Genomic DNA, 12,412 nt, shown 5'->3' with positions numbered 1-12,412 from the left:
TGTTATTATAGCTTGACTAGCAAGAAAGAGTCTGGCCTATTGGCACTGATTTTCTTTTGGCATTTCAAGGTAACAGGAGAGGAAAAAAGAATATGAGCAATGTAAGTTTGTGACTCATAAAAATAAAATCAAGAAATGAAACAGAGGCAACGTGATTACTTTAAACCTTAGTCAATATCATTGCCTTTAAATATTTAAATAAATATTGATTTTGGGATTCCACAGTCATTTCAGCTCATTATTCATTCAAGTCAAGTTACACTTGAACTTCATTGGCATTTCAAAATGCATTTCCTGGAGACACTTTATCTTTGTATCTTACTTATAAAGTGTAAACAAACAAAATAATTTTAATTAGCATTAACTAGAAAACAACTTTCTGAATCATCCATAGCTTGCCATATCCTATCCAATTTTCCCCTATGTTGTGGTAGATTGCATGTCTATTTTTCATCATTAATAATAAATCAGTTTTGGGGTGCCTGGGTGGCTCAGTCAGTTGGGCGTCTGACTTTGGCTGAGGTCACAATCTCAAGGTTTGTGAGTTTGAGCCCCGCATCCGGCTCTGTGCTGACAGCTCAGAGCCTGGAGCCTGATTCAGACTGTGTCTCCCCCTCTCTCTGCCCCTCCCCCGCTCATGCTCTGTCTCTGTCTCTCTCTCTCAAATAAACATTAAAAAAAATAATAAAGCAGTAGTTTTCCTTCTTGCTCTACTTATGCTTGTTGTTTGAGTTTATTGAGCATCCAACTCTCCCCACTTGAAAAGAAAAAAAAAAAAGAATTAACAGAAAAATTCACAGTATCTTTTCTGTGACTTTGAATTCATCACATCTGCTTGGAATGTATACTTTAATGTTAAGCAGTCCCAGGACTGGAACATGGCATATGGGATTAACTATAGGATATCTCTCTGGGATCAAACTCAATGATAACCATCCTTATGGAATGTTTTAAGGAAATTCTTTGGCAATCACTGAACCCCTGTCCCCATCCTTCATAGATAGAGCAATAAGTTTTCCAATTACTTTCTAAAATGTCATGATAGTATACTTGAAAACATACTTGTGCTTAGAATTATTTGGAGAATTCTTGAGAAATTATTCTTGAAAAAAGAATGCATCTTTATGTTCTGGAACCTATTTACTGAAACCCAGTATACTCTTTTTTTTTTTTTTTTTTAAGTTTTATTTATTTAAGTAATCTCTACACCCGAAGTGGGGCTTGAACTCAGGACCCCAAGAGCTCTTCCAACAGAGCCAGCCAGGCGCCTCAACAATATATTCTTGAAGACAAGTGTATGAACTTCTATTTTAAAAGTTTGGTCTTTTGGGGTGCCTGGGTGGCTGAGTCAGTTAAGCATCTGACTTCGGCTCAGGTCTTTATCTCATGGTTCTTGAATTTGAGCTCTCCATCTCTGTGGTCAGCACAGAGCCAGTTTCAGATTCTCTGTCCCCCTCTCCCTCTGCCTCTCCCCAACTCGCATTCTCTCTCTCTCTCAAAAATAAACATTAAAAAATTTTTTTAATTAAAAAAAATAGAAGTTTGGTTTTTTAAAATGTGTGTACAAATCCTCTGAGTCTGCACTAGCTCTTAGGGCTTTGGCACTGACAACAGGGCTCCAGAGCTGCAGCTGAGGCATATGCCCCAAAGCAATGGCAGCAGCCACGGGCACAGATTTCCTGCTTCCTCATTTCCCAGGCCCCCTTCACTTCAGTTCCTGTATTTTTGGTTCCAGAATTTCCATTAAAAAGTAGATTCTAAGTCTCCAGTGAAATTGTCCGTGTTTCATCTATTTTTATGAACATTTTAATCAGAGTCCTTGTCTGTTAATCTAATCCTGGATTAGTTATGGGCTGGATTCTATTGTCTATTTTTCTCTTGGTTTTTGGTCATAGGACTCTTATCTCAGCATACCTAATAGTTGTGTTTGTTTCTTTTTCTTTTTTTTTTTTGAGAGAGAGCACATGCATTTGGGAGGAGGGAGGGATGGAGGGAGGGAGGGAATCTCAAGCAGGCTCTTCGCCCAGCACATATCCCCATGCAGGGCTCAATCCCATGACCATGAGATCATGACTGGAGCCAAAATCAAGAGTCAGATGCTCAATCAACTGAGCCACCCAGGCACCCAACCTAATAGTTTTTGATATTCAGTACTGATTATTGAGTATAAAATAATTGAGTATTAAAAATGGAATATAAAATACTGAATGTAAGAAATATTGTGTATGTATGTGATATTATCCTCCAAAATCTTCTAAAGAAGATTCACTCTCATCTCTGCTGATAAAGATGCTAAGCAAAAAGCCTCTGAAAAACAGTGGTTTGATCATCTCAGCCTCCCACCCCAAAACAGCTTTAGAATTCAGCAAAATTTTGAGAAGAAAAATATCTGAGTCCCTCAATTCATTACTGTTTCCTTCTCCCTGAGATCCTGGCTCTCTAAGATTGCAGTTTTGTCCTTCTGGTCCTGGGAAACCCCAAAGTGTCACTGGTTTGCTTGTTTGTTTTGTTCCCACAACAGTCCTCCGCCCAGGCAAAGCCCAGATGCTTGCTCAGGAGCTTTACCTGCACCCGAAATCTGTAAGCGTCTCCAGGGCAAACGCAGACCACCTTTTCGCAGTTCCTTCTCTGGAATCTTGGCCCTTTCTGTATTCCTGCTTAAACAGTCTTCTGATTGCTTCATAGAGATGTTTTTGGTATTTATCTGGTTTTCTATTAATTGTTAGAGGGAGCAATGGTCTGTCTCAATTTACTGCATCATACCTGAAAGGGAACTTTATCTAAGCTGCGCTTAAAGTACTGTAAAGGGATAAGCTCATTTGCTAGCAACTATGCAAGAAAGTAGAGAGGGTTTTCTAAACAGGAGAGTTTCTTAGGTCCTCCCAGACACACCTCAGTAGTCAGAAGTCATCACTTTTCATGGCTTCTGACTGGGGGAGAGCAAGCGTGAAAAGAGGATTCTGGTTTCTTCTGGCAATGAAGGCACGTTTTATCAGAGATCCTTGAACCAGCTCCCCTTCTGCCACAGATCACAGATTTCTTAGACAAGAAGAATCTCCTTTTACGTCATATTTCTATCTGTACGTAGGCTATATCTAAACCTCTATATGTATGATATATATGCATTTATCATTCCTATTTTCCTTTATTAGAGTTGTGAATATTTTTTTTCATTTTTAATCTTTTTCTTTTAAGCAAAGAAAATTCTGCATCACTGCTCACACTCATTTCTAAGCTTAAGACACGATCCTTGAAAAGCTGGGTCTTAGAATCACAGTCACACTTCACTGAGTTAAAGTAATATCACAAATCACAGTTCCCCACTTTAGATGCTATGGTCATTGGGGCGCCTGGGTGGCTCAGTCGGTTAAACATCCGACTTCGGCTCAGGTCATGATCTTGCGGTTTGTGAGTTCGAGCCCTGCGTCGGGCTCTGTGCTGACAGCTCAAGCCTGGAGCCTGCTTCGGATTCTGTGTCTCCCTCTTTCTCTGCCCCTCCCCGACTTGTGCTCTGTCTCCATCAAAAATAAATAAAATGTAAAAAAAAAAAAATTTTAGATGCTATGGTCACAAGTATACATGAACAGTTATGTAGAAGGAATGGAATTATAACATCCAAATAACTTTAATAGATGTATTTCAAACTTTCTTCAGAGAATGAAAAGTTAAAGTGAAATAATAAATCTCTAACAACGTTTTTCTAAAAGAATGTAATCAGGTTTTCACTAAGGACCAAACAAGCCTTTCTGGTTTATTCTTTGCATAATTATAGATTCAAAGCAGTAACAAAAGCATAGGAGAAATTCTCTCAACCACGAAGAAACATTCACAACGCTCCTGTTAAGTGACAGGCATTATGCACCAAGAACCTTTGCCAATCTGGTTAAGTCTAGGGACCTCTTATCAGAGTAACATTTCTAAATGCATCAAAATAAAATACACAGCGGCACCTGGGTGGCTCAGTTGGTTGAGCATCCGACTTCAGCTCAGGTCATGACCTCACAGTTCGGGAGTTAGATCCCCGCATCAGGCTCTGTGCTGACAGCTCAGAGCCTGGAGCCTGCTTCGGATTCTGTGTCTCCCTCTCTCTCTGCCCCTCCCCTGCTTGTGCTCTCTCTCCCCAAAATAAATAAACATTTAAAAAAAAATTTTTTTAAATATTAAACTACACAGAATTGCAAAGCAAGGCAATTTATAATGCTATAAAATATTTTAAAAGTAAAATTTCTGATACACTAAGGTATGTGCTTTATTAACTCCTTAAACCACAAAATCTAGTGTCATACTCAACATCTACCATGATTTTGAATTACTAACGAGCATAAACAATATTTCAAGATATCTATTTTTGTTTTTTAAGTAATTTATTATTTTTTAATTTAAATCCAAGTTAGTTAACATATAGCGTAGTAATGATTTCAGGAACAGAATTTAGTGATTCATCACTTACATATAACACCCAGTGCTCATCCCAACAAGTACGCAACCCCCCACCCAACACCCTGACAACAACCTTCAGTTTGTTCTCTGTATTTAAGAGTCTCTTGTGGTTTGTCTCCTTCTCTGTTTTTATATCATTTTTGCTTGCCTTCTCTTTTGTTCATCTGTTTTGTACCTTAATTCCACATATGAGTATATTGCAAGATATCTATGATTGTAATGTGATACAAAAATCTTAGTGGTTCCAATTGGTAATAAAATCACAGGTACAGCTAGTACTAATGACAAGGTTTACTTTTGTGGAGAGGGGTCTCCGTCTATAGTTGAAGGAAATGCTAAATTTATTAGAGGATAGTGGAAATAAAGATATAATTTTTTCCCCATCGAAGTCCACAGACCCTCTGAATTCTATTCATGGGTCCTCAAGGGTCCCCAGATTCAGAACTCCTGTTTTAAGTATTCCACCCTCTCCCATAAGGCATGGATGGCCCTAAGGATATCGTGAGTTCTGAGCAAAAAACAAACAACTACTTTTGTACCTGTTTGTCCCAGGCACGAAAAATCCTACTTTTTGGTAAGGTTGCTCTTACTGACTAGAATACATGGGTTCTGCTTACTAACATGCACATACTTGCCTTGCCCAGGGTCCTGTACCATCCCTGAGAAGCCTGGAGTTAGATCAGACTTGAAAGGTCATCTGGGACAATAAAAATGTCTGTCCCTAGAAACTAGAGGTATGTGCCAGGCCCTCTGCCAATATGTTACTGCATCTGATTCTCACGGCAATCCCATGTTATTATTCCCAGCTTCTACAGACTCATTTGTTCACTCACAAAAAGTATACTGGACGTTTATTGTATATCTCCTACTAAATTAAGTTGTGTGCCTTAAATGTAAGCACAGCTGCTGTCTTCAGACTTTATAGTATAGCAGGAAAGAAAGGCAGAAATAAATTATATGTTGTGATAAATGTTTTGAAAAGAACAAACAAGTAGCTATTTCAAAAGATAGGGCTGTCAGGGGGGATTTTTCCGGGGTGGGGTGGGGGGGGTAACATTTAGGCTGAAACCAGAAATATGAGAAGGAATCAGTCATGCAAAAAGCAGCAAGAACAAAGGCTCTTAGGCAGGAAAGTTTAGTACATGTGTGTATGCATATGTGTATTTAATTTCCTGATTTTTAAAAAAAGTTTTTTTAAGTAAGCTCTATGCCCAACATGGGGCTCAAGCTCATGACCCTGAGATCAAGAGTCGCATGTTCTACTGAATGAGCCAGCCAGGTGCTGTCCCTCTTAACCACTTTTTTATGTTTATTTATATTTGGGGTGGGGGGAATGGGCAGAGAGAGAGGGAAAGAGTGAATCTTAAGCAGGCTCCGCGCAGTCAGTGTAGAGCCCAACATGGAGTTCTATCCCATGAACCCTGAAATCATGACCTGAGCTGAAATCAAGAGTTGGACACTTAACTGGTTGACTGAGCCACCCAGGGCCCCCCTCTTAACCATTTTAAAGTGTACAGTTCAGTAGTGTTAGCAATAGCCACATTACAACAGAGCTCTAAAACTCTAAGTAAAACTAAAACTCTATGGCCACTGACCAACTCCCCACTTCCCTCTCTCTCAAAACCTTGGCAATGACAGTTCTACTTTCTGTTTCTAAGAATCTGACTACTTCAGATACCCCACTCAAGTGGAATCCTATAGTACTTGTCTTTTTGTGACTGGCTTATTTCACTTAGCACAACATCCTCAAACATTATCCATGTTGTAGCATCTGTCAAGATTTCATTCACTTTAAAGGATGATTAGTATTCTACTGTATGTAAATAGAACATTTTTTCATGCATTTGCCCATCGGTGGATATTTGGGCTGCTTCACCTCTTAGCTATTGTGAATAGTGGGACACATGTGGCACCACTGGGTGGTGGAGAAGCCAGTAATGCCGTCAGGCAGCTAACCCCAAATTGGGCTGTCTGCCCTCCATTTCCAGCTGCTGTCTCAGAAGGCCTTTTTGGGCTGGGATCCCTGTGCTCACGAGGCTCAGCAGGTGGCTGTGCACGGGCAGCCAGAAGCCAGGAGGAGGGCAACTATCTGGAGAGGCGACAGGGGAGCAGGCTGTCCCGGCCACAGGTATGTGGATAAATCCCAGATGCAGCCTACTCCAGTGTGCACACTCACCTAAAGGGAAAGCTAGAGGACGTCTAGACTTCAGGGCCGCTGCCTGGGGCAGTGTTCAACAAGAGACCCCTGGAGACCTGATTACTGGTAAGCCCCAAGCGGCCCCCATTGGCGGCCAGTCCAATGGTAGACTGACTGCTGCCTGTTGAGAGCAGCTCCCCGAGAAAGATTTGTGGTGGCTGGTGGGCTCTCTTGGGGCTGCAGGCTTGGCAGGTGGTCTGAGACCACCCTAAACTCCCCAGGCCTGGAGGGCCCAAACTGCCTTCCGCAAGCAACCTGGGTGCACACTGCGCCCCAGCCATCCACAGCCAAGGCAGAAGGGACATGGACCTGGACCAGGCCCAGTGTCTGGAGAGGCCAGGTCGCCAGTGCAGGCTCTGAGGGGTGGGGAGGCATGTGCCTCATGCTCCTGGCAAACATAAACCTTCCCAAACGTGCAGGTTCCTCCTGGGGGCAGAGGTAGAGGAATCTGGGCTTCACACCAGGGCAGGGACTACTTATAAAAGCCCCCAAAAGGAAACAATCCAATACCCACAGCAGAATGGAGAAATGAATGTGGTACGGCCACACAATGACACTGCACAGCAATATAAGGTACAACTTAAACACGACACGATGGGTGATTCTCACAAACATCATGTTAATGAAAGAAATCAAAGAATATATTCTGTAAGATTCCATTTATACAAAAACCAAAAATGGGCAAAACTAAGCTGTGCTGGCTTAAGTTAGGATAGTTGTTATCCCTGAGAGGAGGATGAGTTACTGGAAGGACGAAAGAGGACTTTCTGGACTTCTGGAAATGTTCCGTGTTTGGTGCCCAAGAGTGGGTGTATTCAATTTAGGAAAATTCATCAAGCTACACACTTCTGACATTAGCATTTTTCATTTGAAAAGAAAAACAAATTTAAAGGACCCACCCCTCCTCCCTCCCTAACCTTTGTCTTCCTACCTTCAGGAGTCAAGATGCTTTTGACCTTCTGCAGGAAAGGCCGGTCCACAAAAGCCGGCGGCGGACCACTCATCCCCAGTGTTGGGTCCTTACTGTCTACGTCAAACATGATGACGCTGTAGTGGGGCCGCACTGGGAAAGAGAAGCAAACAAGGCTCTGCCTCACACCACTTACACGCTGACACCGCATCTCCCCTGTGACCTGTGGGGGCCGCAAGCGGCTCAGTTAGGATGACGTGGAGGCTGTGGTTCGCCTGTAAGGGCACTGATGTCACTGTCAGGGGAGTCCTTGTCAGTCAGGGTTCTCCTGTGAGCACCCCACCTGAGAGACAGGGCATTCATCTCATCTTCTTCCACATTTGAAAGCACTTTCCAGGGGCGCCTGGATGGCTCAGTTAAGCATCTGACTTCGGCTCAGGTCATGATCTCATGGTTTGTGGGTTCAAGCCCTGCGTCTTGGAGCCTGCTTCAGATTCTGTGTCTCCCTCTCTCTCTGTCCCTCCCCTGCTCGCACCCTGTCTCTTTCTCTCTCTCTCTCTGTCAAAAATAAACATTAAAAAAGAGGCACTTTCAAAAGACTTCCAAACACATTAATGGTGTCCTCTAGCTTGATTACTACTTGATGAAGGGTCCATTTGTACCAGTATTTTGACGTAGCAGAACATTAGAGACTGGGAATGTTCTAAACACTTAGAAACCTGGGCTCCGTTCCTAATAAAATGAGTCAAAAACACTGGACGAGGAAGGAACAGATGGGGAGGGGAGATGGGAAGCTTCTGGTATTTTTCTTAAACTGCCAGGTAATTCTAAATACAGGCAGAGTTGAGAACCATTGATCTAGGCAAAGCAGCTGCCTAAGCCTTTAGGGACTGACCCAGCAAATGTCTGCAGGACAAACACGTTCTCAAATTAAAGTTGGTATATCCTTTCTAGTTAATTGAACAACAGCTGACTCAGGAAAGATAGATTTGCTAAATGGGTGAGAAAGACCTGATTATGAACCAGATGCACTCCTTTGTATGATGGGAATGTCTTTTACAAGGGGTAAGTCTGCAATGCTACTGACTTTTAGCAAACTTTGAGACTATGATAATGATTATTCATTAATTAATAAATCTTGACTTAGGACTCCTACAAGCCAGTTAGTATCCACAGCACAGATCTCATTTTGGTTTCTTAGCAGAACATGTTGCCTCATCAAAGTCCAAGGACACCACTGCCCCCAATTGTAGCACTGAGCCCTCCAACAATCTGGAAGGTGGCTGTTAGACATGATCGCCAGGCTGTTCAACACTGACCGACAGGCAGTCACAATGGCAACACATCACGCACGAAGTGCCTGCCAGGAGCCTAGCACGGTTTTAAGTGTTTCCCATGTATTGGCTAGGTTGGGCCTGGGCCCCCACACTGGCCCCAGACTCAGACAGGTCACCTGTGAAACTCTGATATAGTTCAGTTCAGTTTGCAATGACCGTGAACGCACCATCTGTCCACCCAGCACCAAAGGACTCACCCCCGGCATCCTGATTTGCCACACCCTCCTGGGAGCTACTCTAATCCAGCGAGAGCCAGAGTATCAGGTATGGAACGGGCAGACCAGGAAGGGTGGGTGGCCTAAGCTCCCCAGGTTCCCTTAAGCCTGGACCAGCTTGACTGACTTCTCCCTGAGGGACACACACTCCGGAAAGCACCAGTCACGGGAGCCTACGTGTAAAGTGGCAGAAGGACTGGAGGAGCCACTGCAGAACATTAACATGCCTTTTGTCCTCCGTCTGGGATACGAATCATTAGAGCAAAATGGAGCCTTCACTCCATCAGAATCCCCGCCGAGTGGCATCTCTATCAGGGTTTCACATCCTCAGCATGACTGCCATCTGGGGCCAGACGATTCTTTGTCGTGGGTGGCCGTCCCGGGCACTGCAGGATGTTTAGCAGCATCTTCAGGCTCTACTCACGCGCTGCCCGGAGCAGCCCTACCCGGTGGTTACAACCACCTAACACCCGTCTGCAGCCACTGCCCAGCGCCCCGCAGGTTTACAGTCACCGGGCTACACGAACGCTATCTCTGGCTTCACCTCCAGCTGAAAGATTTACAAAACACCTCCTGACACACACCCCAAATCCTTTCCCCCTTCTATTCACCTGACTACAGACGTTAGGTTCCATGGGAAGGTCAGGAAGTGGCAAGGACACAGGGTCAGAAGACAATCAGGAGAAGCCCACTGATCTGTTAGTGCCACAAGGGCAGAAACGGTGTGGGGTTTTTCACTGTTGTTGTTTTTATTATTCATTTATTTATTAGGGCAAGAGAGAGAGAGAGTAGGGGAGGGAGAGAGGGAGATAGAGAATCTTAAGTAAGCTCCACGCCTGGCGTAGAGCTCAATGTCGGGCTCGATCTCACAACCATGACATCATGACCTGAGCCGAAATCAAGAGTCAGACGCTTAACCAACTAAGCCACCCAGGCGCCCCAGAAGTGAGTTCTCCTAGCACAGTATTGAGCATATGGCTAGCACTCTATATTTACTGAATCAATATGTCAACCAATGAATGAAGAAATGAACAGGTGAAAGACTGGGACGATCCTAACGCTGCTCTCTCACAGAGGAATTCTAGAAGCCCTTGCAGGTCTGCCAAGCTTGGATTACTCTTCCCTCAACATCCCTCCAAATTCTCCAATTGCAGTACCTTCTCTTCCTGCCAGGCTGGTGATATAGTCCAGGCCATCTGCAATGTGGACCTTCATCCGGTCGCTCTGGGAGAAGCCAAACCATTGGGTGGCCACTTCCAACATGGAGGGGTCGATCTCCACGGCATCAATGCAGGACTTCGGGAAATGATCGTGGACAAACAGGGGGAGGCTGCCCCCGCCCAGGCCTACCACCAACAATGCCAGTGGGGTCTCTGCAATAAAGGAAGAAAGCATCATTTTACTATCTTCTCACGAACAGTTTTGTACCAGCCTCGGGGAGAGTAAAGAGGGAAGGGGGAGTCGGATCACTGGCTCTGCCCAGAGGATACAAGATTTAAAGGCCTAGCTTCTCCGTCTCATCCCAAAAACGCAGGAGCCAATCTGACATCTACATCTGAAAATTCAACCCTGGCCTCACAATCCTTCCTTTACTAGATCCAGAAGAGGAACCAGTACATGGTTCTTTGGGGACCCTTAAAGTCCCAAGGCACTCAGCTGACATCATACCAAGAGTCCCCACCATGAGCATTATTAGGTTCCCCCCTAGGAATTGAGAGGGACAACAGCCAACATCTTGCTCATGATCACAAGGCAGTGTAGATGCAATGCTCACTGCCCAGCTTTCAACTCAAAGGCCACAATTGCTCTCTCAGACACATCAACCAAGTGAGGGCAATAAATCCAAGTTCCAGAAATCACAGGAAAACAAAGGCCCACATCCTAGTCCTAAGTACAGAGAAACCACAGAAAACACAGGGGGATAGAAGTAGGCAAGAAACAAGAAAGAATCACTAAAAGGAGACGTTGAACATAGATTAACGTCTGAGGATTAAACATAAGAACTTACACTCTAGGGACACACATCAACACCAAGACGGGCCAAAAGTACAGGGTGTTTCAATAAGATATACTCAGGACTCTGGGTGAAGACAGTGACAATCTAGACAGGAACATGAACATTTTTGCTACTGTGGTCAGATCCAAACCTGTTACTAGTAGTACAGCTATGATTATACTACCCACAGTAAGGTTTTTTTTGTTGTTGTTTAAGTAAAAATTCAAGAAAGAATTGCATCAGGTGCTCAAATAATGCATTACCGAAAGCCAGAAATTCTCCTAGTGCAAAGGTATTTCTGGAGTCATGATTCTTAAGTGTTCTACCTGGTTACAGGAGTAGATACATATGCAAACACTCACCAAACTGAAATACTTAAAATCCGTGTACTTCACCTATCTCATTGAATATATTTCATCGCCTTTTTAAATAAACGAACAAAAAAAATTTAGACATCAACACATGCAGCCTTTTCCAGATTACAATTCGAGGGGAAAGTAACTGGACACTTATGAACTTAGAAGATGGTTGGAAAGAAGAAAGGTAAGAATGTATGTGCCTTTGCTGGTCTGTACTCACTGTTCTTAGACCACAAGACAGTTGACGCTGATGACGTCTGTAATCTTACACGTCCCTACTGTCGGAGGCAGTGGCATATGAGAAACTATAATCCTTTTCTAACTGAGGGTCCCGATACCAGGGTTCTGGCCAGCAAAAACGTCAAAGATTTGCCATGCTATTAAAGAACCTCCTGGGGCCGTTCCATAGATCACAAAACGTTTAATTCACTTTTTCTGAAAATGAGATGAACATATAAAGATCCCCCAAACCATTAGTGAAATGCAACTGGTTCTCCCTAAGAAAAACATGAATTTCTCAATTCCTAAAAGGACTTTCCTTAAAAGCTAGAGGTAATACGCAGGAGGGGACTATAACTATGAAGAAGGAATCGGAACAGGGAAAAAAATAACATATCCAGAGGGAAAGCAACCATTCCAAGTGTGGACAGATTTCTCCCCCCAATTATTCTCATCTTTTTTCTCATTTTTCTAAACAGGAGAAAAAATTAGGAGAAAAATACATTTTCCCCATAGACTTTTCCATTTCCCTTCCCAATCTTCACATCTATTTCTTTTTTTTAAAGACTTTATTTTTAACTAATCCCTACACCCAAAGTAGGGCTTCAACCACAAACCTGGTATCACGAGCCGCACATTCCACTGAGCCAGCCAGGCATCCCTCACATCCATTTCTTTGTAAAGACTTTCAAGAGTATTTACCAATCACCAGGGACCCCTTATATCGCAGAGATGCAGG

At 43.4% G+C, this 12,412-nt stretch overlaps 1 protein-coding gene across 1 annotated transcript in view; it reads right to left on the bottom strand.

Moving 5' to 3' along the window:
* VAMP4 (vesicle associated membrane protein 4) overlaps positions 1 to 12,412 on the bottom strand; it is a 47,729-nt gene that overhangs the window by 33,115 nt on the left and 2,202 nt on the right. The window contains exons 2-3 of the mRNA XM_015062271.3: positions 10,257 to 10,472; positions 7,569 to 7,700 (exon numbers count right to left, since the gene is read on the bottom strand). The gene's annotated coding sequence lies outside the window, so the exon portion shown is untranslated. The remainder of the gene's footprint in view (positions 1 to 7,568; positions 7,701 to 10,256; positions 10,473 to 12,412) is intronic.

The sequence above is a fragment of the Acinonyx jubatus genome, chromosome E4 (genome assembly GCF_027475565.1).
Source record: "Acinonyx jubatus isolate Ajub_Pintada_27869175 chromosome E4, VMU_Ajub_asm_v1.0, whole genome shotgun sequence".
In the NCBI taxonomy this organism is placed as follows: domain Eukaryota; kingdom Metazoa; phylum Chordata; class Mammalia; order Carnivora; family Felidae; genus Acinonyx; species Acinonyx jubatus.
This window is presented reverse-complemented; position numbering and strand designations above follow the sequence as displayed.